General features: G+C 30.3%; 1 long non-coding RNA gene across 1 annotated transcript in view; it reads left to right on the top strand.

Moving 5' to 3' along the window:
• The first annotated feature begins 8505 nt into the window (after positions 1 to 8505).
• Positions 8506 to 26677, top strand: part of LOC148271317 (uncharacterized) — an 87517-nt gene continuing 69345 nt past the window's right edge. The window contains exons 1-2 of the long non-coding RNA XR_015825124.1: positions 8506 to 8959; positions 25063 to 25223. This is a non-coding gene — a long non-coding RNA (uncharacterized LOC148271317). The remainder of the gene's footprint in view (positions 8960 to 25062; positions 25224 to 26677) is intronic.

Consider the following 26677-nt stretch of genomic DNA (forward strand, 5'->3'; position numbering starts at 1 on the left):
CATCTGGATATGTTTTCGTCATCACTATGGCAGCATCATCTGCATGGCATGTGATGTTAATGACCTTATCTCCCTTAGTAGATTCACTACTTTTTTTTTATTCTTAAAAGCGTTTTTTTTATAAATTTATCCTGCTTGTGTAAGATTTAGGCGTATATATTGTTGTGCTGTATTTAGTTATAAAGATGCTAAACTTGCTTTGTTTCTTTGTTGTTCTCAATATGTGTTTTTTTCTAAATATTAATATCATTTATGTCCCGAATTGAGTTGTTGTAACTCCTGGGAATGAAATTTAACGTATTATACTTGTAAAACAGTTTGTGTTATATGATTAATAAATAAATATAATAAGGATATCTACCGACAAACAAAAGTACTTCCTTTCAAGGTAATGCCACTGCATGACATAACCAATACTATTTTAAATATCATCAACTTTTCGGATCACTTAATTTTAAAATACGCATTTGGTCATAATATTCATAATTACAATACGCGTTATTCAGGGAATCTTCATGTGTCTAAGTTTCGCTCAACAAAGTTTGGCAGTAGGTCCTTGGAAAATATTGGCCATTCCGAATATAATAAACTGCCTGATGAGCTCCAGAAAATCCAGAAGTGTCGCAATTAAAAAATATTTCTTAAATCTTTTTGATAGTGATAATTATTAATGTAGTTTATATAAAAAGGTGTTTCATGTTTCTTATACAATAATGTTTTTTTTTATTTCGGATGTATTAATTTGAATGATATTATGTATTGTTAAAAAAATGTTTTTTCTTATGTACGGTCCCAAATGAGCTTCTAATAACTCCTGGGAGTATATATCAAAAAATTAGTTAGTGTATTGCCATTATCTAGCATAAAAACCATACCGAATTTGTGTTTTGGGGATTTTTATAGTTGGGAGTTCTAAGATCTTTCATATGCATATTTTTGTAGTTCTTTTATAGTTATATTAATAAATTAAAGTTCCTATTGCGTGGATTGAAAAACTGTTCCATTAAGTTATTTGTATAACAAAATAACGACTAATTAAGTTTATGCTTTTGATGGCATTTTGAGCGATTATAACTCTTGCGTGGCCGTGATGTGACACGACACAAGACTGATATATCTATCTTATTTATTTAAATTATGTATTTTTCGTAATCTTCAAATGGATATTTTCACACCGCGTTTGAAAAGTAAAATTTGTATAACTATGCAAGATTTTACTACAAAAAATATATTTATTCCTGCCACGGGAAAAATGAGTGTGACACTATCAAGCGATAAATATGTACGAGAGAGAGCACGAAGATAGACCTCATAACAAGGAAGACAGAGATGCTGTTCTGTGGCCGGTGTTTGAGTGAAACAGAATCAGTCGGTTATTAAAAGTGATGAGGGAAGCACCCATATAAAATGACCGGCGTTAATTTATATTGCTATACCACGGCTAAATTATATGTTTGATTTTACAAATTATGGAAAAGAAGTTATTAAAAAATGTGGCTCCGTGTTTTTTTTTCAAATGTCTGAACTTTAGAACATTCCTGCTCTATTCTTGCGCCTCTTACTTTAATGTGTCATTAATTTTGAAGACGTTTTTTAAATTGACTTAAATTTATTGTCTTATATTTCACTTGAAGATTTTTCTCATCGTTTCTTTGAATGCCTTAAAATATGTTTGTGTATATTTATGTTTTACCTTTTTTAAAAATGTTATTACTATTTTATTTAATTTTTACATCTGATTATGTTTTTCATTCTTTATTTTAATTCTTAACTTTTAATTACTTTTACAAATTTTCTTCATTTTTGATATTATTTCCACAAACCTACAAACTTCAAAATAACTTGTTAAATTTTCAAAAAACTTCCATTTTTGTTTTTTTTTCCTTCTCTTTTTTGTAATTTCATTAATAACCTTACATATAATTAATTTATAATATGGAACCTTCGCAGGTCCATTAGAGTTAAGTCTAACTGTGTAAAATATAAAACTATGTAACTGTACTGTACGTTTCCTAAATAAAATAAAAAAAAACCGTCTTTTGCTAGTGGTAACACGATGTTATATCACCGTGCGCAAAGAGATTATTGACCACAGTCTTTTTAGAGTTAACCTACTAATATATATTTTTATGTCTTGTAAATAATTCGTTTACCTTATTAATGGAATTACAATTAAAAAACACCGAACATGAACAAACGCTTTCAATGAATATATGAAACCTAACACTTACCACTAACCCAAATCCCAGTCTTGATTTTTTAACATGCAAAACAACCAAAGAAAATGTAGATTGTATTGTTTGTATAGGGTTGGTGAGAAAGTAATTTCGGTTCCCACTTATACATGGCGATGTAATTTTACTAAATTACTTCTTGTCAGAGTTATGATTTTTTCCTATTGACATTTGATATCAGTCACATTTAGGTTACTTTAAATGTAAGCTGTGTGTGAATTTGTACTGCATTCAATTTCCTTGCTTCTGCTTACTTTTAGCAACGGTTGTGTGAAGAACTTCTGATTTATTTATTTTTAGTTCACAAACAGTAAAAGATATCACAATATAAATACAATTTATAAAATAAAAAATAATAACACTGAACATCTTACACCAATTATATGTGAACACCAATAGTGACATAAGATTAATTTTAATAAAATTTAATTTAAGATAGATGCAATTCATACAATCGAATATAATTTTACTAGATTATTAATATAGTCTCGTAGTTGTAATAAGTTTTTTTTAATGTATTAAATAATTATAGTAATAATAGTCACAATAAAATAAGATAAATAACAAACAAGGCGTACTCTTATCGACTGCGTACTCTTATGCGTACCTTCCCTGATATATTTTTGCTGGGACCCAAGTCCACGATTTTATCAGTCAATGATTCTATAAGTTTATTTTGCGTCTGACGTGAGTCTTCATCGAGTAATGATTCAAATTTTCGGTCTTCGAACTTTCCCGGTGCTCCATAGCGATCTTTATTTTCAATAAAAAAAGCATTATTTTTGAAGCGTCAAAACCAATCTCTGCATGTCGTTTCCAACAGAGCATGGTCACCGTAAGTCTCCATAAGAATTACATTTGTTTCTATTTTTTATTTTTTTTGAAAAAGTAATACAGTAAATGCCCCATGTTTAACGCTATAAAACATAAAATGTTGTTTACACTTCGGTAGAATAACATATACTGGCATTTCAAGCCGAATGGTGGAGCTTCACAATGAAGTTGGCTGTAGTATTGTTCGATGTAAAAAGGGTAAGATAACAACATATGTCGAAAAACAGCAAGGGCTTATTCAAACCCCTATTATATATTTTTTTACAATTACATTCATGCATTTCATAAATGCTGATAAATAACAAAAAATATTCAAAAAAAATATTTTTTTTTCTAAAAATATATTTTCGCCTCATTTGCATATTTCCTTCTTTATTTTAATAAACTTAGTTATTCCAAATTATTTATATATTTATGAAGCTATTATATATATAGAATAATTATTTCTCAAGAATATATTTTTTGAATTAATTGAAGCATTGAAATAATTCAAAATGATTTAAATTTGTTGCAACAGAGAGGGAAAACATTTTTAAGAAGGGATTATGGTAGTCTAGGGCTTATGACCTGTCATTGGTTGGTTAGAGTGGCCACTTTACACACTGTGCAACATTCACCATTCTGCCTATGTTTGAACATCCATATTTCTTCAACTCTTCCATCTGTTGACTTTTGTGAAGTAAAGGAGCTGAAACCTTTATCATGCGGGTGAGATTCATCCAGCTGAACCAATTCACCCACTAGGCAACGCCTCACTCAAAAATTCATGAATTATAATTCAAGAATGTTACTCAGTGTGTATAGTGGCCACTGAAACCAGCTAATGACAGGTCACAAGCCCTGTAAATGCCTTTTCTTCTTCTTCTTATCAGCCCTTTTCTCTCTACTGCTGGATATAGGCCTCTTCCAAATTTTTCAATGTTCTTCTGTCCTGGCCACTCTGTCTCCATCCATTGCCCACGAGTTCGACGACGTCGTCAGTCCATCTCTTCTGCAGTCTCCCTACTTCCTTATGGTCTCCAGTTAAGTATTCTGGGGGTCCACCTATCGACTTCTTGTCTCGCCACATGACCCGCCCCCTGCCATTTTTGTCTTCCCACTCTTTCTGCGATATCGGTCACCTTTGTTTATTTATTTATTTATTTATTATTATTATATTACATACACAAAATTATAATTTATGTAAATTTGCTTTGACTGTCTAACTAGGGTTATTTACCCCGTTCTAAAACAGTAAAAAAATATAAATAGTAATCAATTTATAGAAACAGTTATAAAGATACAGGACAAAGTGAAAAACAAAGTAAAAAATGGAGTAAAAACATGGTAAAAATGTAGTAAAAACATAGTAAAATTGTAGTAAAAACACAGTAAAATTGTAGTAAAAACATAGTAAAAATGTAGTAAAAACATAGTAAAAAATGTAGTAAAAAAAACGTAGCAAAAAAAATAAATTATAAAAACAAAGTAATAAATGCAGTGAAAACATAGTAAAAAAAAAACATGAAAATATATAAATATGTCTATAAAAATATTTTGAAACTCAGTAAAATGCGAAATAAAAACAGAATACATACTACTACTACTACTACTACCATCACGCCATTTCCCCGTAGGGGTAGGCAGAGAGAATGGACCGCCACACACGTCTATCCTGGCATACACTCCTAGCCTCTTCCACATTCATACATCTTGTCATACATGCCCTTCGGTTCTGTCTGCTTTTGACATGACCAGACTTAAGATTTTGGTTTATCTGATCATGCCACGTCTTCCTTGGTCGTCCTCGTCTAACGTTGCCGTTCATTTTTGCCATATATACTTGTTTTACCATTCTCTCATCGTCCATTCGTTCTACGTGACCAAACCATCTCAGAGACCCTTTTTTAATCTTATCAATTATACTTGTCTCAGATTTGTTTCTTTTAAAGTCATAATAAAAAAATGAATGTATGTTGTATAGAAAAAAGCATACTTAAAGAAAGAAAAAAAAAAAAAAAACAGCATATTAAAAAATAGATGAAGTAAAAGATGTAATAAAAATTTTAAAAAATAAATACATAGTTAAAACAAGTTAAAAAGTCATGAGGATCTTACACTATTAAAAAATAAATACATAGTTAAAACAAGTTAAAAAGTCATGAGAGTCACCTGTGTACGGCGTCTTATCTCCTCATTCCTTATTTGGTCTCTTAAGGCCTCATCAACAACCAATTTAAATATAAACAACTCCCTAGGAAAAAAATCCAGCCAGTCTGCAAGCATTTGGAACTACTCAAAACATTGTTTAATATGTACGTAGTGTCCTAGAGTTTGGTTCGCCGATTTGGAATCCTCAATATAATACTTACAAAAATCGTATTGAACACATTCAAAACTATTTTCCTAAGAAAATTAGATTTTTTAAATAATGTTTCATTTTCAAGTAGGACTGAGTCCGCTTATTTTCACAAAGTTCAAAATCTCGCAACTCGGCGTACCATGTTGGATATGAGCTTTCTCTACAAAATTGTTAATAAAGTAATTGATAGCCCAGAAATTGTTAGAGGCATTTCATTTTTTTTTTCATATCGAGTCCCGGTTCGTAGAACTCGTCAATCTGTACTCTTCGACATTCCTAACTCAATGACTAATTATTTAAAAAATAGCACTCTACGAAAAATACAAATAACCTATAATGACAGTTTTAGTGACATCGACATATTACATTGTAAATACCATATTTTCATCAGATCTGTTAAAGACATTTTAAATTTATCTCCGGCTTGGCTTTTAACTTTTAATTTGATTTTAAATTTTATCTTTCAATTTTAACTTTTTAATTTTAATTCTTAATTTTAACTTTTTATTTTATCTTTTAATTTTAACTTAATTTTAATTTAAACTTTTTATTTTAATTGTAAGTTTTACTTTTGATTTTAATTTCAACTTTTGATTTAAACTTTTAATTTATACTTATTCATATAAACATCTACTACCTGCATCTAATAAATTATTGTTGGTTGTGAATTTTTACAAAGAAATTTAAATGTTAATGGAAGCAGAGAGAGAGAGAGGAAAGTAGAGTTGGAGCTATAAATGTCTTCTCCCTTTTATGTACATTTTATTTAATATTTATATTTTTTCTTTTCTAGAATTAAATAATTTTTCCCTCTGCATTCCTGCATTCATAATAAATTAGAGTGAAATCTGTAATTGGTCTTACTTTTTTTAATTTTTCTTTTGTACCTTGTTTTATACAAAGACTGTATGATTTCCTTAATAAATAAATAAATAAATAATTCAAATTAATTTGAAATATTTATTGTTCAGAGATATATTTTGAGCTGGACGTACGTCAGTTCGAATTGATTTTTTTAAAAAGTTGGCGGGACGTGATGATAAAAACTTCGTCGTTAGTCGGTTGGTTTGTTTCTTGGGCCTTAAATCTTGTGTGGCTGTGATGTCACACTAGTCTTCACAGGATACAAGACTTGATATATCTCTCTTATTATTTTAAATGATGAAGTTGTATTTTTTGTAATTTTTAAATGGGCATTTTCACACCGGATTCAAAAAGTTAAATTTGTATCACTATGAAGGATTTTAAAATTAAAAACATTTATCCTTGTGACACCTATCCTGCAAAAAATCTGTGAAATAGAGAGGACGAAGATAGAACTCATAACACGGAAGACAGAGACGCTGTTCTGTAGCCGGTGTATGTGTGAAACAGATTCAGTCGGTTGTTGGCAGTGATCGAGGACGCACACATGTAAGATGATCGGTGCATTTATGATTTTTAATTAATTTTGCTATAACAGGGATAAGTTTTTTTTTTTTTTTTATAATTTACGGAAAAGAATTATTAAACAGTATTTCTCAATGATTTTTTTTCAAATGTCTGAACTTTAGAATATTCCGTCTTTTGCTTGTGGTAACACGATGTTGATCATCTAGAAGAATAAAGCTTTTTTACTAAGTTTTAAGGTCAATACAATGATTTTAAATTGCGTAAATTTTTCTTAAACCTAATTAAAATGAATTATTTATAATTTCAAAAATTATTAGTTTGGAATTTGTTGCAACAGAGAGGGAAAACATTTTTGAGAGGGGAATATGGAAGTCTAGGCATTTACAGGGCTTATGGCCGGTAAATGGGCTGGTTTCGAATCCACCCAGTCCGCAAACATTTGAACATACGCAAAACATTGTTAAATCATTAGTTTTATCAACTTAAAAATAAAAAAAACTATTTGCCACAGCCTTTTAAGGGCTAAGCAAAAGACGGGATATTTTGAAATACAGGTAGGTATTTAAAAACGAAAAAAAATATCACAGTTGTATCATCATTATCTTTCCGCATCTAATGGTGTATAGGGCATTGTATTAGTACACCAATCGCAGCAAGTATTTTTTTTGTTGTATAAAGATAAGATAATCAATCTTACGCTTTAGGACAGGGACTAAAATATATTCTACTGTAAAAATACCATTTTTACCCGCCCGTTCCTATGATGTGACCGTTGTAAATTGCACTTTATTAATTTATATCACAGCAATTATCTACAAACATAAATTACTACGAATGTTTTTTTTAATCTTCTAGTTACCCACCCATTAAATTATTTTTAAGTAAAAATTTACCCATCGAAATTTCCGAAAATGACAAAATATAGTAGAATACCCTTAGACGAATACATAAAACATTCATTTGAGAGAGAAAAAGTAATATGCAAAAAGTAATAGATGAAAAATGACAGTGATTATCAGTTGATCATTTCCTCAGAGTGTTTTTTCATACAGTACTTTAAAGGTTAAATGGATATTTCATGTCAACCATGTCAAGAATCAAATATGCATGTAATCTTTAAAAATCTGTTTTCCTTCAAATTTAGACCTGTTATAGCAAAATACGACTTCATTGTTTAAAAAAATACAAAAATAATTCTTGAATTGTGTGTAGACTTATGTCCCTCACATCCACACAAAAGTCAAAACAATTAATCGTTCTTTGTGCAATATTTACACAACTACGAATTACGTAACCTATGTACGATCGGACCTTCACTTGTTCAAATAATGCTGCATGTATGTGTACACCTACACATTTATAATTGTGTGAAGTATGAAGAGATTTCTGTTTGTTTTTCTTTTATCCAATTGGCAACACTTCCCTCCCTGCCCGCCTGGAGGAGCAGGGGTGTCAGAACCGCGGGGGGATGAGAAACAGAGAGAAGAGATGGGGAGCCAAAAACAACGGCATGGTACTGAAACATCCATGCACCAGAGACATCTACAAAATAATTTGAAATGACGTAGCGTTCGACAGAATAGACTATGCAAGTTTTTTTCCCAAAGCTCGTTTTATCAAACGTGACTTCATGCGCAGAGCTAGACGTGTTTCAGTTGAAAACTGACACAACTCTGTATCCTTCAACTTACCCCCTGAAAGAGCTCAGTGTGCGGCTGTTTCCTAGCCGGATAGGTCGCGCCGCTATCTGCTCCACCGACCGCTGAAAACGGTACAAAAAACAACCATATAAAATAATTGATTGAGACTCAGTTTGATTCACCATAACACGATTTTTCAACAATCCTAGCCCGGCCAAATGATGGCAGATTATCAGGCTCCGGCGGCCTTTCGTCCGAATCCTGTCCGCATTGTACATTGCGTTCTTTTCGCATCCGCCTATGCGGTGGTTTTTTAGTTAAATAATAAATTTGAACACAAAATCGGAGATCTTGGCCTATTGTACTGCGGAATTTCGTCTCGCGAGTGACGGATATGTTTGCGTTTTAAACATAATATATCCCCCCCAAATCGGCCGAACAAAAGCTTCGACGGAGGCTCGTTCAATCGAATGCAGATTTTTTACGTCAGATGATGCGCTAATATCCAAATGAAGCAGGTCAGTGATGCATTGCGATATTACTTTCAACCCATACAAACACAGATCAAACCAATATAAATTGTATCCTTAACAAAAAATATCAACTATCAAATAAACTGAAAATTTAAAAAGTTTGTTTACATGAATCGAATATTAATTATGACTTGAAATGTTCTTCTGGCATGTTTTTTCCTTTCACACTTTTCACAACCAAAGCATATTTTAAAAATCTTACAGAAAAAACTAAAACTATTCTTTATTTATTTGCATATTCGGGTGTTTTGATGGAGTTAATTTATTAAGTTTATTTTTATCTGCATTTTTGTATGGTTCATAAATAAGAACTTGTGTGCATTCGCAAAAAAATGTTTTTTTTTTCAAAAAACAAAATATAAGCGTTCTTATAATTTACACAAATATTTAAATTTGGTGGCCATTTTCAATGAGTTGTAAAAAAACTATTGGAAAATGGAAATCAAGTTTGGGTCTCGTGATGTTCGATTTAATATATTGATAGATCGCGCGACCTCGTCGCATTTTTGGAAGGTCATATTCTATAAAATATTACTATGGAAGTCTGGACTGCGAAAACCATTTTTTTAATTGTATAATTATTTTACAATTCTACGCCGTATACTTACTCCATCGCTTTTAAAGACATTTTTTATTGCTTTACAGCACCCACCAATGAAGATAATAAATGATAATAATATGCATGTATAAATTAAAACGTTTTATAGGTAATTTGAAAGTTGGTTTACAGGTGTACCTCATGGATCGCAAATAGAACCATATTAAAAATAATTTTAAAATAATATTTCAATTCGAACATTTGTTTAAAAATGTTATATGAAAGAAAAATAACTGTGCCATCATTATTTATTTTTTAAATCAAATAAATAAGATTAGTAGACTCAAATCAGTGTTTTATTTGAACATTAAGATACATTATATGGAGTTCTAAAAAATAAACGCCAAACCAAAAAAAAAAAGAAATAATTACATTATTTGCGTCTGTATTCAGGTGGATGAAAAATACAGCTTTAGTGTGAAAAACATCCAGAACCCTGAAGAAGTGTCTTCTAGTCGATAACTACTCTCAGGCGAAAAATCCTGACAAGGGTAATCGAGTGGAGATAATATTTGTAATTGAATCGGCATTCACTTCGTAACACTTCATTATAAATTATTATGAAAATAAAACTTTGTTATCAGTGTTACACAATTTTATTATTTTACAAGAACACAACTATAGTTTCGGGAGAGCACTCCTCCCATCGACGGGTGATATAAAACTAATATAATAAACACAGAATATTGTTCACAATGTCATCGAATCTAAACAAAAAATAAACAGATTAATTAGTGAAACTTAGAGCACACTGTAACAAAGTTTTATTTTCATAATAATTGAGTGGAGATAAGTTTGCTTTGTGGCGTAGTTATTGGCGCCTTCGCCAATCATTTTTGAACTCCTGGGTGCGATTCTTGGGAACGAAAAATATTGGTTGTTAAAACTGGAATATTTTATTTTTTAAGAAACTGGCACCTGAAACATGGGACGGATCACCTTACCTTCATCATTGAAATACGGTGCGTTCAGTTTACCGATGCAATGCTTTATGCACCTCTGAGTACAGAAGGAGAGTTTATAGTGAAGATGATGTAATTATTTATCTTTAAGATCTTTCGTGAGTTTATTAAACAAATTACGACCAACTCGTATTGTAAAGTAAGCATGTTTGAAAACCACTATTAAGGTTTCGGGTTTGATTTAACAAAATTAGAATAAAAAATAACTTTATTTCCATGGACGAGCAATTTAATTATAAAATAGATAGCCTGCTACGCGTCATCATAATGTTCTTATCCGCACCCTGTAGTGTACAGGGCACATTGGCACACCAAATGCAACGTATATTGATCATCTGTTACATCAGTCATACAATTCAGGCGCCAGTCCAGGAACATTTTTAAACAAACATTTATTTGAAGTCCACCATCCCAGGAATCGAACCCAGACCTCAAGTAAATACTTATCTCAACTCGATTTCCATTTTCAGAATTTTTACCTGAGAGTAGCCATCGAGTCAAAAACGCTCTTCCTGGGTTCTGGTGCTATTTCACCCACAGCCCTGTATTCGTCACCCACTGAACGCAGACAAAAACTGGTTTCCATTGCAGGTTACAGAAAAAAATATTTAAAGTTGAAAACGCACATTTTTAATATATGAATATATACTCATTTTCGTACAAAGCATTGATTATACTTTTTTATTAAATAGATGATAAATTTTCATCAACAATATTTTGAGTTTGTCCAAATTTTTGTAGACAAGGACTGGATTCAACGCCCTGGGGAGCTGTTTATATTAACATATTACAACAGAGATGGTCATAAGCCCTGTAGTTGCCTAGACTTCTATTTTACCTTCTCTTAAATGTTCTTCATCTCTGTTGTAATATGTTAATATAAACAGCTCCCCAGGGAGTTGAATCCAGTCCTTGTCTACAAAAATTTGGACAAACTCAAAATATTGTTGATAAATCCACCTAATCCATGAAGAAGTATGGAAATTTAAAAAATAAGATTTTCAGGCGTTGCCTAGTATGTAAGTAAAATAATTCAATTAGATGAATCTCACCCGCATAAATAATAAAGGTTTCAGCTCCTTAACTTCACAAACATCAACAGATGAAAGAAGTGAAGAAATTTTCATCTGTCTAAAAAGGATTCTAGTTCTATTTCACACACAGAACCGTATTAATCATTGAAAAAAAAGTGCGCATAATTACAAAGTGCAGAGTTTTTTTTTTATTATTTGTTAAAAAACAATTAAAAATATGCCAAAAAAATAAAAAAAAGTTTCTTTATGTATCTTTTTATTGTCGCTACAATTTTGAAATGTTACGCTATTTTTGAATTACTTTACCCGTGACGTCACGAGTTGTTGTCGGTGAGTTGTGCTAATATTTAAAAGTTGAAATCTGTAGCTATCAAAATACACCAAACGTTGAAATAAATGGATACCCGGAAACCAGAAATCTACCACAACAAATCTTGAAAGACGTTTCAAAGAATTTCATTTTTATTCAAACCGTTTTCATTTTTTTTTTCAGACTTTTTCATATTTTTTACGGAATGTAAGAGTAAAAACTATATTCAGTTTCCAGTAGTATTTTCATTGGTATACTGGAGCTACATCATTATTAGCAGTAAAGATTATTTTAAAAAAATAACAATGTTTAATATTGTAATAATTCAATTTAATAGGCTTAAGTTGTTTTTTTAAACATTTATTTAAGAATAAAAAACTGATAAGTGTTCCACTAACTAAAAATCAATATTAAACAATAAGGATGTTCAGCTCTATGGAAAATTGGATATTAAAAACGTTTTCTTTCACGCAATAAAAATTAAAGCATTTAATTGTATCGTAAAGTTTCTCAAAAATATATGAAAAAATTATGAAAAATGAACGGCTTTAAAACATCATAAGTAAAAAAGTCAACAGCTGTTTAGAATAGTCAATTAATCGAGGAGAGTCTGGAGTTAATGGTGGCTGTTAGGTGGCCAACACATTATTATTATTTTATTGATTTTTCACGCCCATAAGGCTTTTACATACATGGAAGTTATATAAAACATGAGTATATGAACAACATATAATTTAGAAAATACAATATAAAGCAATAAAAGATAGAACAGGGTTAAGAAGTAAATTTGGTATAATAAAAGAAGATGATTATATAAACAAGATGATTATATAAACGGAGGTTTTCGATCCAATTTTATAGATATTACATCGGGAGTTCCTCAAGGTTCACACTTAGGTCCTTTGCTCTATAATGCTTACCTTTATGATATATATGCAGTCATCCATAATTAAAATTTCTTGATGTATGCTGACGATAAAAAAATATATTTGAATATTAAAGATAATAGTGACTGCCATAATCTCCAAGACGATCTTCACCGATTAACAGATTACTATGAAAAAAATTTCATAAATGTAAATGTCTTAAAATGTTTACTCATTTCTTTTTCACGTAGCTCCAAACCTATTTCACATCAATATTTTTAAGTAATCAAGCTATACAACGAGTTGAAAGTGTTCGTGATCTTGGTGTGATTCTAGATAAAAAAAACTTACGTATGAAAACCACATCGAAAATATAGTGAACCGGGCACACAGAAACTTAGGTTTTGTTATCCGCACTTGCCAAGTTTTTAATGATATTGGTAGTATCAAATTAATTTATTTCGCTTACGTTCGCAGTCTCCTTGAATATGCCTCCTCTGTGTGGTCTCCCCAGTATTCCATACACAAGATAAGGCTTGAAAATATTCAGAAAACATTTTTGAGACATTTCAATTGGAGATCCAGATTTACGGACCTTAACTATAAAACTTCTTGTCATAAACATAATATACTTAGTCTTGAGGATCGTCGTTTGTTATTAGATATGGGTATTCAACGTGACATTCTTAATGGACGTCTTGATAGTCCTGTTCTGGTTTCTGAGTTGGCCCTTCACGTACCTGGCTACCGCACGCGTCACACGAATCTATCTCTTTTCCATGTACCCACAGTTCGCACCAACTATGCACAGAACTCTCCTCTGATTCGCTTGACTATAATTTATTTTTTATTTTGATTTATTTTTCAATAACATAGACATATTTAATTGCAGTAAACTCACTTTTAAAACCAAAATTAAAAAACTATTATTTGAAAAAAATTATGTTTCGTTATAAAAAAAAAATATACATATTTTTACATTATAATTTTAAATTGTTTCTATTCACTCATATCAAATACACACTTACCCTGTCCTTAAACCTACACTCACACCCATATACAATCACACACATATTCACATACCTACCAAAACCACACTCACTTTTTTACACACGCATCCTCACACAAAAAAAAAACTCGCACACATGCACTTCTATGAATTGTATTTAACTGAACTGGATTTTTATAATTGTATTTATGTGGAAAACTGATTTGGCTTTATTTTATGTTTTTTTTATAATGTTGTGGATATTTTTTTGTATTGCTGTTGTTTTTCTTAATAAACAAAATAAAAATAAATAAAAAATAAAAATAAATTAAAATGTTGGTATATATATAAAAAGATGAGAATAAACAACATAAATTTCAAAAAATACAATAAGAAGAAATAAAATATAGAACAGTGATTATAAGTATAGTTGGTTATTAAAACAAAAAAAATATAAATAGATAAACAAATAAAATACAAACATATTAAAGAAACGCAATTTAAAGCAGCTAGGTACATAATCAACAATATTTAGAGTTTGTCCAAATTTTTGTAGACAAGAACTGGATTCAACTCCCCGGGATGTTATATGTTAATACAAACAGCTCCCCAGGGAGTTGAATCCCAGTTCTTGTATACAAAAATTTGGATAAACTCAAAATATTGTTGATAAATCCACCTGGTCCATGAAGAAGTATAGAAATTGAAAAAATAACATTTTCAGGCGTTGCCTAGTATGTAAATGAAATAATGCAATTAGATGAATCTCATCTGCATAAATAAAGGTTTCAGCTCTTTTTGCATTCGTTTTATATAATATAGCGTAATATTTATCATATTTTTCACAAATGAAGAGAACCACAATGCACTTAAAGTTATAGTACTAATTGATCTTTGTTAGCAGTAAAATTGATACAATGCAAGTTATAATTGATGCAATGGAAACCGGGAATAACAATTTTAATAACAGAAATGAGGTCAACCAATTAAAACTTGTACCGGTAGCTTCGTGTTATTTTTAAAACAAATTGTAACGAATCATTAAAACAGTCATAATCAAAATCTGCTGTTTGTCAAATCTTCTAAGTGAGTGACATTTGTTTTAGGCCCCAACGTCCAGAATGAGTAGATTAATCAATTTGTCAGTCAACTTAAAATTTTTTGGGATAGATCTTCCAGCGTTTCGTAGATCTCTTCGCCATTAACACAGTGTGGAATGAAGATGGTTTGGCAGGGCTTAGCGCGAAGACACATACGTTGATCGTGTTCTTGAATACATTGTATATCATAATTTTGTTGTTCTTGTCTTTGCTACGTGGATTTATATACTGTTTCTTGTAATGAGCCATTTAAATGACTAGACTTTCATATCAATTTCTCTTAAATCAACTGTGTTTATGACAACGGCTTCACACCACTATTTGGAGCAAATTTGTGTTATTATTTTTAATGTGTTTTTAACTCTTGTTGGGCTGTGGTGAACCACGAGTCTACCAGTGGCGAGCTGTGCTTTATTTTATTAAATTTAAGCAATTGTAACAAAACTAACTGCGCCCTTACATGTTCAGTACTTGATATAACAGATAAAATTAAATATCTTGGTGTATACATAGATCAAAACTTAAAATAGAAAGACCATATCAGTGAACTAGTTAAACAAATTAGAAAATGTATATACATATTCATTAGATTAAATAATATTTTAAATATCAATCATTTAAAAATAGCTTATTACTCAATTGTACAATCTTTGTTACAATATGGTATTGTAGGAGGGGGTGATACATATGCCAATATATGAAACCCTCTTAAAATAGTAGAAAGATAAATTATTAAAGTAATTTTAAAGAAACCCTCAACATTCAATACGGAAAATATAGATAAAATATTTAAGGTAGGTACAGTAGACACTCTTTATAAAATAAATTCTATTATACAAATATATAAAAAAGAAAAAATAAAAGAATTTGAAATGAATAAGTCACTCAGATACCAACAACATATTAAAATTCCTAAATTCCATACAAGTCATGGTCAAAATAGCTTAGTCTTCAAAGGTGTAAAATATTATAATAGTCTTCCTAATGAACTAAAAACTATTAAAAATAATATATCAATAAATAAATTTAAAGTTAATCTGAAGAAATTATTCCTTTCTCAATTTTTTTCCCTCTGTGTTGAAATAAATTTAAATATGAACAACTCCCTAGGGAGGAAATCCAGCCAGTCTGCAAGCATTTGGACATAATCAAACATTGTTGAATTACTACCTGGTAAAAGAAGAAGTATAAAAATTGGAAAATTGTTTTCAGGCGTTCCCTAGTAGGTGATTTGGTTCAGCCGGATGAATCTCACCCACGTGATAAAGGTTTCAGCTCTTTTACTTTTCAAAAGTCAACAGATGGAACAGTTGAGAAAATGTGGATGGTCAAACATGGGCGGAATGGTGAATGTTACACAGTGTGTAAAGTGGCCACTAAAACCAGCCAATGACAGGTCATAAGCCCTGTAAATGCCTAAACTTCCATATTCCCTTCTCGTTTTTTTTCCCTATCTGTTGAAATAAATATAAATAATTTTGTTTATTTTTGCGTAAACATATTTACTGTAAAACATTATTATTGTAAGTCAAATATTATGGTTAGCTGTGCATAATCGCCCCTGGAGTCTACATAGGATACCAGACTTTATTTTTATCTCTTATTTATTTAAATGATTAAGTTGTTTTTTTTGTTATCTTCAAATAAACATTTTTACAACAACAACAACATTATGGTCGTAGGGAGTCAAAAAAGTTGATGCATGCCACGGATTGGAGATTCTTACTGGGTGTCGAAAATAAATTGTAAAAATAAGGAATAATTTAAAAAAATAGATTTATAGATGGCAATCATGAAGTTTCGCATAAATAAATTGTCTATGTTTTTATGAATGTATGTATGTGTATGCGCATGGGTGTAGGTATGTGTGTGTGTATATATGTGTATGTAAATGTATCAAAATGTGTATACGAATAAGTTAATATTTTATTTGTCTTTGCTCTCTATTATTCTGTTAACTATTATAATATATTAAAATGTAATTGCCTATCTTGGAACGGGGTATGTACCCTTGTTAGCTAGGCAAAGTGAACGTAAAATTGTAGTTTGATAAAGAGTGTAAATAAATAAATTAATAAAATTAAATTAAACGACTGCTTTAGTGATAAATGACATTCACATCTAAAATGAAAAGTAAAATTAGTATGAATATGCTGGATTTTAGTACAAAAAAGATTTATTCTTTGCTATGCGAGGATCCACCAATAACACGTGATGCTGGCATAGGACTGAACTCCCCCCAAAGTTGTGCGACTTGGAGTGTGCAGACGATGTGGTCCTTCTTGAAGAGTCTGTTGGTGATTTTCATGAAATTGCTGACAAACTGGAGGAAAACTCTACTCTCCCGGGTCTTTCTATCAAACTTATATTTTATTTTATTATATTTTATTTGGGAAATCAACAGTTCTACATACATATTTTTAGTAAACAAACAGATATAGTGTATAAACTCAGAACTAATAACAGATTTCCACATAGTATACAAAGTTAGTAAAGAAAATATATTTCATATCAAATAAATACATACAATTTATACATGTAAAAATGTTATTTTCATGTACTCAATAATCAAAGATTTTTAAATATTTATTTTAAGAACATTAAGTTACTGTAAATTGGGCGGGATAAGGACAAGAATGCTTGAAGAGAGGATAAGGAGGGGAGGGAAGATGTACATTATTATTATCATAATGTCTACTAAGTTACATAATACATTTTTAGTGTAAATTTTAAATCTGACAGTGATGTTTGTGTAATCTATATTTTTAAATTTTGTATTGTACATTGAAAAAGTCCTACGAAAAAAAGCATTTCTAACATACGATGTTTTACTTATTGGTACATTGGGCGCTAGAACAATATGTTATCGTGCGAATAACACCAAATTTATTGTCCTGCGATATTTAAGTACTCAGTTATTGATATTTTTGTACATGCACTAGCGTAATCGTAACCTTAAAAATAAAGGGTAGGTCATTGTAGGGGAGTGGATTTGTCGATAAAAATATCTGAAAAATACTCCCCCTAAATATCGGTATGTCATTCCCGTCCATATTGTATAAATCAAAAATATTTTTTAACATATAAAAACAATATACAAAATAATCAAAACAATGTACAAAATAATCGAAACAATATACAAAATAATAATAGAAAAATATAAATAAAAAAAAAATATAATAGAAAAACATAAATAATAAAAAATGATATATTATGTATTATTAGATTTACAGTGGATTTTTTTTATTGGCTCTAGTATTTTAATATATTTCTACTTATTTTTATGTAAAAGCAGTAAAAATCCCAAATAAAATAAAATAAATAAATATTAATACCAAAACGACTCAGATTATGTGCCATAAATCCTGTTCTGACCCTGATCAGCCTCTCCATAATAATGGACAGAGGATCAAACTGAGGATAAAGGAATGGGCAAAAAGCCCGCAAACCCGCCTAGGAATTGCTGGATCAACTTTTAACATGATGCGTGTTGTCTGGAACTCTAGTCTATACTCGGTCAAAACGAAATGCCATTATTTAAGTCTTATATAATGCCAGTACGCCTATATGGTTGCGAATCTTAGCACCTTACCAAAGCTCAGAACACGACATTTCTTAGTTTCCCTGTCCGTATCTAGTGATGCATAGGACACTAATTCGGGACATCACGAATGGAAGCCAAACTGTAGTGTATTGTCAAGGGGGAACATAATCTCATTACTTGAGTACTAGCTGAGTGCCCTTAGGCCCTTAATAAAGAAGGCGTGCTCAAGTGTCTACTTTATAAAGCCTTCGATAAGAAACGAAAAATCCTAAAAAAATGTAGAAAAAAAGAACGGTTCATTTATTTCTTTATATCGTAAATAACAAATAAATCAATCAGACATCTGGACAAACACATATATTACATACAAGAAATATCATAAAATTGCTAGTTTAGACACCTTTATTTTAGACACTATTATTATTATTATGATTTTTGACATTATTATTTATTTTTTATTTTCTTTTATTTAGGAAACATACAGTACAATTACATAGATTTATATTTTACACAGTTAGACTTAACTCTAATGGACCAGTGAAGTTTCCATATTGTATAATAATTATATGTAAGGTTATTAATTAAAGTACAAAAAAGAGAAGCAAAATAAACATAAAAAGAAGTTGATTAAAAATTAATGTAAAAAAATTAAGAAAATTTGTAAAAGTAATTAAAGGCTAAAAAATAAAAATAAAGAATGAAGAACATGCTGAGATGTAAAAATAAAAAAAAATAATAACATTTTTTTAAAAAGGAAAAACATAAATATACACATTTATATTTAAGGGATTGAAAGAAACGATGAGAAGAATCTTTAAAGAATCTTTGAACAAGAAAAAAAAAAAATGTCAATTTAAAAAACATCTTCAAAATTAATGACGCATAGTAAGAGCAGCAATATATTGATTTCATATACATATACAATATAAGTAATTAAAAGTAGTTTAAAAGTATAAAAACATGTCAATGCAGCAGAGAAAAAAGAAGGAATAACAGGTATAGCAAGTAATATTTAAAATTTGAAAAAGCAATATAATCAGAAGATTTTAAACCAAAAGTAGTTGATAAAATTTCAGTAAAGCGATTTTCACAGTAATACAAATTTCAGTAGAAAAATTTGATTAAAATTAACAATATTAATGTTTGTAATGTGAAGTGATGTAAGAGAAAAAGGAATCAACGGGAGTTTAATTCAAAAGCTTTCAATACACCATTTTGGAATAATTGTAATCCTGTATGATAGATATCTATAAGGTTAAAAAAGTAAATCTATATGGTTAATCTATGTAAAAACGAATTCTGACAATAGTTCGTATTGACGCTAGGTATTCGAAAGATTATTATGTTACCTATCGTAAAAACTTACAATTTTGAATGCCTTTACAACTATCACTTAGATAGAATTTGCTTATTCGATAAATTAGACATTGTGGACGATTATGTGTATTAAGGTATAACTATTGATTGCTTTTTAAGTGGAATATTCATGTTAGAAAAACATGCAAACGGTTAATATCCGTAGTTAGTCAAATTCACAAATTAAGGTTTTTAGTTCCTCTCTCCACACGAAGATTAGTATATTTGCCTCTGGGAGAATCCATAATAAGATACGGAATCACCGCCTAGGGACATTCTTGTGCAACAAACATGAAATATTTACAAAATGTTCAAAATGCACTTGTCAAATTGATTGCACCCAATTATGTATACAATCAGAGAAATAATACTCCATTCATGTATAATAAATTAAATGTTTTACCCGTTAAGGGTATTTTATGGAGCAAAATTATTATCCAACAGATGTTCAGCTCGATGTATAAAAATAAATTAAAACACAGCTATCTAACAATATTTACATCTGTTGATGGCCAAGCTGTACCAAAATTTAAAAATAAATACAGACAACGTACGTACGTTGGTTTATATTTTTCCAAATATATTTAATATGTTTCCACATGACTTGAAAAGACGTAATAGTAAAAATAAAATCATGTTTTATTACGAAAATGGTTAGTAGTCCGAACGTTAGATTTATTATTTTTGTAAAACAATCTTTAACTCAATATTTTTGTCTCTCATTGAATGCATTTTTGTTATTTTCTTAGGTTAACCTTTTCTTTTACTTCTTTCTTATTTTATTTACATTTTTTAAATCTTAATTTTAATACGGACTTTTAATTATTTTTTTTGTGGAGACAATTGAAATTTTCGATTTACTTTGTTTTATTTTTTATCTTGTTTTGATTACATTTATGAGCACACACTATCTATTTATGCAAATATATATATTACTTTCCTGTGTTAAAAAAATATTCAATTAAATAACAGTTTTTTAGTTTTAATTGATATATATTTATCTCTATTTTCCTACTTTAAAAAAAAAAAACATTTTATCTGGTTTTGTTGAGTTTTTTATTTTCTATCTTTCTTATATTTTTATCAGCATCAAAAACAAAATAACATGTGTTCATTATTTAATATGTATACAGTATTATGTATGTACTCTTTTATTTGATTCTTTATTAAAACTTATGTCTGAGCATCCGATGACAAACTATTATTTAATAGTTTATCGGGACAAAATATGTTTTAATACTTTGTTTTCTTTTAATAATGTATTAATATTGAAATAGTGTGAAAATCGTAATAAAAAATAAAAATTAACTTTTATTCACCGCATGGGCTCTTTACAAAGTGATTATATAAATCAAGTTAATTTTAATTGATTGAATTTGTAATTTATGTAAAGCAATTAACTTTAAAATCACATGCTAAGGATTTATTTATTTATTTGATTTTTTTCAAATTATAAACAATAATTAAGTATTACAACAGAGATGAAGAACATTTTAGAGAAAGTGATATGGAACCTAGGCATCTACAGGGCTTACGACCAGCCATTGGCTGGTCTACTTTACACACTGTGTAACATTCACCATTTTGCCCATATTTAAACATCTATATTTCTTCAATTCTTTCATCTGTTGATACTTGTGATGTTAAAAAGCTAAAATCTCTATTTATGCGGGTGAGATTCATCTTATTGAATTATTTCACCTACATTCTAGGCAACGCCTGATTTTTTTATTTTTAAATTTTTTTATACTTCTTTATGCACCAGGTGGATTTATCCAGTCTTTGTCTACAAAAAATTTGGCAAACTCAAAATATTGTTAATAATTAATAATAAAAATAATGTGGGTTGTAAGATTTTTCAATCTCACAGTTTCGTATTTCTACGGCGAGAGCATTCCAAGCCATAGGGCCTGCGACCGCAAATGCGCGCTCACTGAACTTAGTGCGCTGTTTATTTATAATAACATTTCCTCTCTACGTAGATGTAGCTGATCTTAGCGTAAGACGTCTGTGACGTCTGTCAGCTAGTTCATCTGGAATGCAAAGTTTCCCTAGATATTCTGGAGCAGAGTTGTGCAGTGACTTATACATAATCCAACAGAGTTTGTGTTCCTCCCTCTGTGTAAAACGTAGCCAGTGTAATTCTTGAAGTAGTGGAGTGATATGACTGAACTTAGAGATTAAAAAAAAAAGTCTTTATGCGGCATTTTATTCATTGGTTGACCTTCGTAGATACCATTACAATAATTAACTCTGGACACTAGAAACGCATTTATTAATTGACGCGCGGGTTCAGTCGGCAATTTCTTTTAAATGTGTCTCAGCTGGTACAAGCATGAACTTATTATTTTACTAATTTGACCGTCAAGAGAAAGGTCAGAACTAAGAAAGACTCCCAGTAGTATAACAGCGGTAAGTAAAGCGGTACTCCTTACATTAGATAGTGTCGTATCCTGAATCAAATTCTGTCATCTTGCTAAAGCCATCCATAGTTGTTCCGTTTTAGATGGATTTAATGTGAGTCTATTTTTAGCCATCCAGTTTCCTAATTTATCAATGCATCTATTAATTAAATTAACAAGCCCACTTCTCTCGTCTGGTTTACAATCTGTATATCATTTGCATAACAATGAGACCACAATTATGATCACAAAATTCTGGTTTACGGCAAGCCAATTTATCTATCAGCAGAACTCACCGAAGAGAACTTGTGACGTCTCAGGTGGAGTAATTTCAAAATCACAAAATTAAAAAAAATCATAATGCTGAGTATATGATTCACAAAAATATTTTTTTCAAATTGGCTTAATTTGATAAGTCTATTTACAAATAAAAAAAATTAAAAAACCCACAGAAACCTCATTCTATATGCCGGACAAATGGAATAGTTTTTATTCGATGGCCACTAATTTTCTCTCACTGGATCAGTAGCGGCTTGGCCGACAGAGGTCATGTTTGCATTATTGATAAGGTCGATGGGACCTTCACTTTATATAATATTCATTGGCCCCCCGCCACCCCACTGGCGTCTGGTATGGAGAGGGCAGTCGGCAGAGCGGACCCCGAAAGGGTCGTTTGTTCTTGGTTCTTGACATTTCGTTGTTTTTTCATATTCACACCTTCGAGTCTTCGGGGTAAATAGCAGTGGCGTGCTCCTTCACACACGATAGTGAATCTTAAAAGACTGTGTTACAAAATTCCTTTATCCGCGGTGATGTAACAACGTGTTTCAGACTTAAAAATATTAAAAAACATAGATATACGGTTCAATAATTATTTTCGAATAATTAAATTAAATATCTACGATGTTTTGAGTTTGTCCAAATTTTTGTAGACAAGGACTGGATCCAACCCCTTAAGAGCTGTTAATATGAACATAACACAACAGCGATCAAGAAAATTTAAGAGATGGGAATAAAAAAAATATTTTCAGGCGTTGCCTAGTATTTTTTTTTTTTTTTTTTTCATTTTCTTTTATTCGGGAAACATACAGTACAGACATAGTTTTATATTTTACACAGTTAGACTTAACTCTAATGGACCAGTGAATTTTCCATATTATGTTATAATTATATGTAAGGTTATCAATGAAAGTACAAAAAAGAGAAGGGAAAAAAAACATAAATGAAAGTTGTTTAAAAATTTAAATTAAAATAAAAAAAGTAATTTAAAAGTTTGTAGTTAGTATTAACAAATGGAAATAATATTAAAAATGAAGAATTAAAAAAAAAAAAATGTAATAAAAACATTTTTTAAGGGATTCAAAGAAACGATGAGAAAAATATTTAAATAAAATATAAGACAGTAAATTTAAGTCAATTTAAAAACAGCTTTATCTTGATTTCATATACATATACAATATAATTAATAAAAAGTAGTAAGGTGTAGTATGTAGGTGAAATAATTAAATCATAAGCATCTCACCCGCAGTAATAAAGGTTTCAGCTCTTAAACTTCACAAACGTCAGCAGATGGAAGAAATCGAAGGAATATAGATGTTCAAATATATGCAAATTGGTGAATGTTACACAGTGTGTAAAGTTGCCACTTAAACCACCCAATGACAGGTCATTAGCCCTAAAAATGCCTTGACTTTCATATATCCTTCTCTAAAATATTTTTTTGTCCCTGTTGTAATTTATGAAATTTACAAAGGTTTTTTTACTCCAATTCTTTCTAACTTAAATAATTTATTTTAAAAACATTGTTATTAACCACAAAAAAGGAGCATAACACGCCATTTTGAGTAATTAACACTCAAAGATTTTCGATCGAAAAACTTACAATTTAAATCTGTTGAAGAATGGTATGAGCTGCATTTGAAGTGAAAGAATATCTTAGAGAGTTGTTTAAAAGTATTTCCCGTGTAAAAAAAATCATTTAAATTTATTTCAACAGAGAGGGAAAAAGTTTTCGAGAAGGGAATATGGAAGTCTAGGCATTTACAGGGCTTATGACCTGTCATTGGCTGGTTTGAGTGGCCACTTTACCCACTGTGTAACATTCCCCATTCTGCCCATGTTTGAACATCCACATTTCCTCAACTCTTCCATCTGTTGAATTTTGTGAAGTAAAAGAGCTAAAACCGTTATCACGTGGGTGAGATTCATCCGGCTAGTAAATTTAAATACGAACAACTCCCTAGTGAGGAAATCCAGCCAGTCTGCATGCATTTGGACATAATCAAACATTGTTAAAATCATTTCACATCAATAATTAAAAAATGAAGTCTATATATGTGCACCTGGGGACATTAGAGGTTAATCTTCATCAGCAAAGAACCAGTGAAGTTTCTATTATATCTGATTTATTTACACTTTGTATTCCAGAACCGTGTAAACACGTGATTATACAACCATGCGTTGTGTCCCGGTCCCGTGTTTTCACGTGGTTTACCTGCTGTCTAAAGGAGTGCATTTTATTGACATCTAGTGACTTTAATTGGTACTTTTTCGCTGCTGGTAAACCACATGAAAACACAGGACCGGGACACAACGCATGGTTATTATAATCACGTGTTTACACAGCTCCGGGTTACAAAGCACAAAAAAGGAGTGAGACCCTGAAGATGTGCGAACATTGCAATGCGCAATGTGGCTCTCCATAAAGGCCAATGTTGGCAAAACTATCATAAAAAATGACTTATTTAATTATTTCAAATAAATATGAGCAGTTTCAATTGATTTGACTCAGTATTTTCATAATTATGACACTTTTAAGAAACCCTTCACAAAGCACGAAATTTTACCAAAATGGGCCGGGCACAGGGTAAATTCTATGTGTATTCGGCCGGTACTCAAAGTGTTAATACGTTTTTCTCTTTTTTTCAGATTTTTCGAGACACCCGCGACTCAAAAAAAAGTTTAAAACATCGATTATTAACCCCAAATATGTGCACTGCCTGAAAGACAATTAACATTGACTCTTTGTGTAATTCAACTTAGTTTAAAAATATTTTTAATTTATTCAGAAGAAGAAGACTTCACGCGTGGTAAGTCAAGAAACATATTGTTTTTTTAATAATTTTTATTATTTTACTGCCCTTAAGTTTTAATTATTATTAGGAGGTTATTAGGCCGTTTTTTGTGTTCAAATATGAAGAGATAAAAAAAAATGGAGGTCAATTTGTATGTGTTTTAAACAGTTTTAGCTGACCTACTGTTGTATTAAGGACAATGCAAAAACGGAATCATACATTTCCTGTGTGAATTCAGTTGATTACTAAAACACCTAAATTGCTGATGACAGATTTTTTCTGACATGCGCGGATATCAGCCATATCGACAAAATCACTGACAGATAAGGAAGTAGTTTACAAAATCAAATTCTCGCTAGGAACTAATTTATTTATTTATCTGACACTTTAATTTAATTTTGTTTATTCAGAAAAACTACAGCAATACAAAAAAATATACACAACGTTATAAAAAAAAAACATAAAATAAAGCCAAATTAGTTTTTCACATAAATACAATTATAAAAATATTAGTTCATAGAAGTGCATGTGTGCGAATTTTTTTTGTGTGAGGATGCGTGTGTAAAAAAGTGGAGTGTGGTTTTGGTAGGTATGTGAATATGTGTGTGATTGTATATGGGTGTGAGGGTAGGTTTATGGACAGGGTAAGTGTGTTTGATATAAGTGAAAAGAAACAACTTAAATTTATGATGTAAAAATATTTTTTTTATATGGAAACATAACTTTTTTCATAAAATTGTTTTTTAATTTTGGTTTTAAAAGTGAATTTACTGCAGTTTATATATACAATATATATACATATAAGGGCGGGCATATTGCTTTAGGGCAATTTCTTCCTACCTACGCAAACCGTTCAGATTGAGAAAATTATAAATACATGGACATATTGAATCTTACAATTTTATACAAAAATTAAAAACGAAGATTTACATAATAAAAAAAATATATTAAAAAAATTAACACTATACTATGAAGAGAGGAGAGGGGATGGGAAGTAAAGAAAAAGGATGTTATTCCACAATCGAGCGGCTACTACTGTGAAAGAGGAGGGAAGAAAATTAGAGCGATGACAGGGTATTAAAAGGGTTCTCTCGTTACTAGAACGAAGAGACAGTCCGTGATGTGAAAGAGGTTGGATGAGCTCTCTCAGATAAACAGGCGAAGCGGGATTATTTAAAATATTGTGAAGAAGTGATAGAATGTGAATGTTTCCTCTATGCCTGATACTGAACTAAAGTAAACACTAAAATACATAAGCAGCAAACCTTTAGTTACACAGTCAGATAACATAGTCAATCTGATACAATATATAGTTTTATGATGTTATTATTTGAATTGTTTAAGTATCATTTAAAAATAAAATTAAAAACCACCTGAAGAAAATAAGTTCCTTCCTTAACACAGGAATTTTCTAGCTAGTCGGGACCTGAAACAATGAAACTCTCTATAACAAAATAAAAAAAAACAAT

The sequence above is a fragment of the Micrasema longulum genome, unplaced genomic scaffold (genome assembly GCF_059751315.1).
Source record: "Micrasema longulum isolate JH-2025_06_02 unplaced genomic scaffold, ASM5975131v1 h1tg002936l, whole genome shotgun sequence".
NCBI lineage: Eukaryota > Metazoa > Arthropoda > Insecta > Trichoptera > Brachycentridae > Micrasema > Micrasema longulum.